Source organism: Anser brachyrhynchus (genome assembly GCF_964034855.1).
Source record: "Anser brachyrhynchus genome assembly, chromosome: 2".
Classification (NCBI taxonomy): Eukaryota; Metazoa; Chordata; class Aves; order Anseriformes; family Anatidae; genus Anser; species Anser brachyrhynchus.
Window position 1 is genome coordinate 145,189,471 of NC_137695.1, and position 6,000 is coordinate 145,195,470.

A 6,000-nucleotide genomic window follows, 5' to 3' on the forward strand; every position below is an offset into this window, starting at 1 on the left:
TCTGTATTGGTGCGCGTATGTATGTATGACTGCGTTTGAATGTGCACTTGTGTCCTTGTGTGTTTCTGTATGCGTGAGTGCGAGCATGTGTTTTGTATGTGCATGTGCATGCCAGTATGTGTCTACGTATAACCATGTGTATGTGTGCATGCATCCGTGCATACATTTATTTTTTGTGTATGTTTATATGTGTGAGTGCATGTCTTATGCATGCCAACATGTTTGTACCTTTGTGTGCACATATGCTTTGTCTTGCACCTGTGTGCATGTGTGTAGTATTTATGTGTGTATGTGTATATGTGTACATATGCATGCATATGAGTGCACAGATACCTAAAGTGAAGTGCCAGCTCATACATATGAACTCGGAAGTTTGGCAGACAGTCATGAAGCGTGGATATTTGTCTGTGACCATACTGGGGTTTGCATTTCCCCATATTGCACAGTGTGTATTTTTTGTATGTACATGTACTGTGTGTGTGTGTGAAAGGTATGCCCTGATTAGGAGTTGTCAACAGGCACATGGGTCCTGTTTGAGGCTTTATGTATTGGTAGGTGCAGATGTGAATTTGTATGAACATATCTGTATAAGGATTTTATATATATGCAGTAGTGCAACAGGACCACATAAAATAGGATTGGAGGAATCTGGAAGGGCCATGATTCATCCCCTACTCTCAAAGCACAGAAGTGAAAGAGGAAATTTGCATAGCGGTGTGTATGTTCACTTGTGGGTATTGCGGGGAACAGTACATATCTTCCACCTTTATTTATGTCCATGCTCTGTTTCAGTGAGGCCAACAGCATTTAATGGAGTCTGGCCTCACATAAGGCTGGCTGAACTCATCTCTGTAACTGTAAGGCTGTGTGTAGCTGGCATGAGGAAATAATACCTTTAGCTACAAATGCTGACACTAACCAGCCCCACTGGATCCATACAGGTTTGTTTACTGGGGAGAAGCAAAGATATGTATTTTCTGACCTCGTGTACTGTCTACAGCCTGCTCTTGTAGACACATTATATTTGGAGAGTGACTAATGAAATTAAAACTTGGTGGGCCTGTTTCCTTCCTCTGCAGCAGCTCAGAAAAGTGATTTCACAAATGGTATAAGCCCTGTGCTGCTCTTAAGGGCACCGCCACATTAGGACCCAACAACACTTCCAACTTCATGACAAAATTTCAGTAGTTTGTGCATTAGGTAATGTAGGATGGGTAAAAACCACTGTGTTCTTTAAAGAAATTCCAGTGTATCACTCTTTACTATATAGATATATGTACATTTGTGTATGTATGTATACATGTAACTGGAAGCCATTTTCCAAGTGTTTCAAAATTGAAGAGAGAATTGTGCTTTCAGAATAGCCCAGATAAGCTCACTTCCAGTATTGAGGTTTTGTATATGTTTTCAATAAAATTCTGTCTTTATTTCCCCAGGAACACTTTCCAGATCAAATCTATTTGAGGTAAATGCTTTGTCAGTTGTAGGGGATAAGACATAGATATTGAATAGATATTGAATAAATATATATTGATTTTTTAATGCAGGCATTACATCGCTCAGTACTTCAATACCTAACTTATTTAGGAGACATACTGTTAGAGCTTATGTCTATTTTACTTCCAGTAAGATTTAAGCTCTGAGATATCTTCATTACTTCTGAAAAAGAAATTTTGGCTAATCAGTTACATGTTAAGAATGAACAAAGAAACCCATCTAGTTAAAAATAGGATTCCCAGGAGATTTTTGCAGCTAAATTCCTACTAACTTGAAAGACCCTTAGGTTTCCAGGTAAGTTGGGTGCATTTAAAAAAATAGGAGTTAAGCTCCTAAGGCGAAGTCAGATTTGATATAATAATGCTAGGGATTGATTTGAATTTCTTTGTAGGAAACAAACAAACAAAAAAAAAAACTTTGAGCATTGTAGTGTTGCATTCTTATTGTGGTTGTTTTGTTGTTAAATTCTAGCCTCCCATAACCTCTTGAGTGATTCTGGTTTAAGGCTGTGGATTATACTACGTTTCATATTTTTATAGTGTTCCTCTCCTTCACCCTACTGTCCTTCCCCTTCCCCATCCCCTTCTTCCTTTCCTCCCTTCCTCCCTTTCCTTCCTTTCTCCCTCTTCTCCCTTTCTCTCCTGCTTTCTTTCTCTTTCTCCTCTCTCCTGCTTTCTCTCTTTTCCCCCCTCTTTTGGCATGGTCAAGTTTATTGATCATTTGGGTACCAGTCAAGGATGAAAGTGACTTGGCAAAGACCATAAAGTCAATCACTATGATTAAATACTCCCAGGAATTATAAAATGTGCTGAAATCAGAAATGGGCAGATACTTAAATTTCTGACCTGTCAGGCACATGAATATCAGTACCACTAGTGGAAAATGTGCATTGGAGTCCTTACAGTGTTGGTGTTCCTTTGTGCTGTTATTGCTGGATGCTTAGTAAGCTAAACAATGCTGTGATGCCTTAGTTATGATATCTGTAAGCAGGCACTCATCTCAGAATCTCTAAGAAATAAATGCACCAAAATAGTTTCATGGAAGAGTATACTACAATTGTTATTCACATTTCCCCTTTTTACAGCTCCCTGTTCACTTTGCCAAAGCAGATGAATTTTAAGTTTAGATAATTACATTACAAATTCCTCCCACATTTTCAACTGGATTTGTTTTTCTTCATTCCCTGCCATATACTTTTGTGTAAGGTAGCTGTATTTTGTTAAATAACTCCTACATTTTACTCCCAAGTAACTTCACTCTAATTGTAGGTAGATTGATTGCTTTACTTTTAGAAATGCACTGGGGTCTTCTGTGACAAATAATACTATGAATAATATGATACACAAATGCTTGCAAGCACAGATGCCATATGTATGCATGTTTAAAGCACATAGGCAGTGATATTTAAAAGTGTTTACTTGATTTAGAATATAAATCTCATTCACTCATATCACACAGGCATTTTTAACATCCTGATCTAACACAGAACACAGAATTTTCTAAATTCCTATATCTTAGGTTAGGTGGTTATATATCCAGATATGATTCTGCTAGACCTAACTATGACCCTGATCAGCCTGCTAGTCTGTCTGTAAGTCCTAACATTCTTCTCTTGCCTTGAAATAGTAGGAGGGTATTATAAATATACTCCCAAACTTCCATTTTTTCTCACATGTGCTTTTCAACATGTTGGGAGTCCTGTAAAGGAATTCTCAAAGAGGAGGAGGACATTGTGCTGTCACCAGGTAGGTGGCACTTCACTCCTTACTTCTGCTTAATCAGAGGATAAAAGTTTTACAGGTGAAACTGAGAATGAGGTTTGGATGGGAGTGAGGGAGGCAAAGATCATTCCACAAATGTTGGGATAATGTGGTGTACTGATGTTACAGACACATTCACAGTATGTGGTATAGCCATAGGATAAAGATCAAGTGTAATGCAGCCCAAACAAAGATGCAGTAAAGCACATACACTGATGGAAATAGCTGGAGAGAAAAAAGGGTCATAATACCTATCTCCTCCTGATTGCTTTTTAGGTTAAATTTTCATAAATCAGGTTCTAAGCTGGCTCTGGAACAAAATAGCTCTGTTCAAGATAACTGGATACTAACAATATTCAAGAATATCCACTTGCACTCATAAATTAAAAATAACTATAATAATAGTAATAAAAAAATCTCAGATGCAATGTTCACAGGGAGATAGAGATCATGTTTCGTTATCACAATTAACTGTTATTTTATCTTCCTATTAAATATTCCTTACATTTTACTAGAGACCACATCTGAAATCTGTTTGTAGACATGACAGAGAAAGCAATTCTATTTTATGCAATATTTCCTGACTTAAATATAGTGCTATGTAACACTTAGTTTTCAAGTGAAATTCAAGGAATCAGCTTTGATCTACCTCTATAAGACTTTGCATATCTTACTGACTAAATTAATTTTTATTGTGTCAGTCATGATCAGTCAAGATGATCTTGGTGTGTAGTTGTGTTTGTTTGGGACTTAGATAACTGACATTCTCAGCAAAAGCTGTCATTGCTTTAATGTTCTTCTATCTGGTCAGCAGAGTTTGAATTTGTTGATTTGGAAATCCTATAAGGTATGTGAAATTCAGAAGTGTCTGACTTGTTTACTCAAGTGGAATGACTTTTTACATGGTAAGTGCAGTGAGACCAGGCTCAGTAAGATGTGGTACAGTCAGGCAGAATTTAGATCTCAATTCCCCTCTCCTTAGAAATCTAGTGGTATACATTCAAATGTACATTCAAAATCTGAACACTAGTTGTATTACCCCTTAGATCTGGCAGTTGAGAACCTGTGGTACAAGACCAGAGATGACATTTTTTATTCTGTTCAGTGCACTGCTTTGTTGAGATACATAAGTAGCTCCAAACAAGCTCGTGCATGCAAGTGATCCAGTGCAACATTGTACAGTGAAAGTTTACCAAGAGACTGTAGAATGTTTAAAGTTTAGAAGAGACATTTGTTGTGATTGTTGCACCAAATTCAATTATTTAGTTAATACTTAAAGAGAGATTTCCACCTGGCATACAGGACTCCATAGACTTAAAGTCCCAAATTCCATAACAGCAAATGGCAATGCATAGTATCAGTAGAATAAAAGAGAGAAGAGGTAAATAATGGGGAGAAAAAAAAAAAAAAAAGTGTGGTAGGAAATTGCTGCTGAAGTCACTGAAGTAATAAACAAAAGAGAATTGTCTAGAGATGCATAAAGTATTATCCTTCAGTCATAATAGTACTACTGCAGTATGCAAAGAAAAGAAAGCAGGAAGGGGTAGTTAGGTGCTAAAGTAAGAAGAAAAACAATGTTTTTTTGTTGTTGTTGTTTTGTTTTTTAGTGGATTGTGTGGGTAGAAAAGTTGGTGAGCTGATGAGGAAGATAACTTTAGGGAAGATTGAAACATCCTTCTGAACTTTGTTTTCCTGTTTGCACTAGATTGAGACACAGCAGAAGTACATTAAGCATTTCAGTTACTTAACTGTAAGTCAGTGATAATCAGATGCAATGTATATACTGTGGTTCTTCACTGAGCAAATCTGAACTGCATCCTCACTGGTGAATGCAGATTTTCACATCTACTTATCATCTTAAACATCTACTTATCAGCATGGAGATGAAAATAATACTTTATGGGAATGAGGTTTCTATTGCATATCAGATTTTGTTTTATAAGACCTTTTAATGTGAATAATTTATATTACTTTTAATCCGTATTATATGTTGCATTGTTTAATGTTTAATGTGTTAATGACATCATGTGGTTCTTGGAATGGTAGGGAAGATAAGCACTACAAATATAAAATTAATAATTAATTATTCTTCATGATACTTACAGGAGTTACATACATAAATCCTCCAACATCTCCATGAGGGCAAATCTCGAGGGCCTCTGTTTGTTCTTATTTTTTATAAAGGATTTTCCTTGGCTTGAGCAGGAATTCTATGCACTAAGCTGTAGAAAAAGTAAACCTCTAAAATATCAGTAATCTTGGCTACAATCTCAGATTGAAAATTATGTAATTAACATATTTTATAACTCATTAATATCTAGAAAAAAGACTGTCATTCTATCTACCTGTCATATATTCCTTAATAAACAGTTATGAGTTCAGAAGCAGTTCACATTGCAGAAAGATTTGATAATCAGATTTGGAGAAATATTTCTGGATACTAAACTAAAGAAGTATACTGGTGGCTTTTATATGTTGTATGTTAAAGTTATAAAGGCGTAGGTAGGTTGGGAGATTTCAGTGGCAAGTGTTTGCATTTTTTAATTGTGAAGAAAAGAGAGGCAAAAATGGAACTTAAATGTATCTGATAAACAGGTATCACAACTCAGATACTTATTTTTGATTCATGACTCTATTATTAATGTGTATCAGTGTTCAAGGTATCCTAATAAGATATTTCAGACTTTTGGTCATAGCATTTACTGTCAGACACTGATCAAAGGCTGAGGGAGGGTGTGAGTGG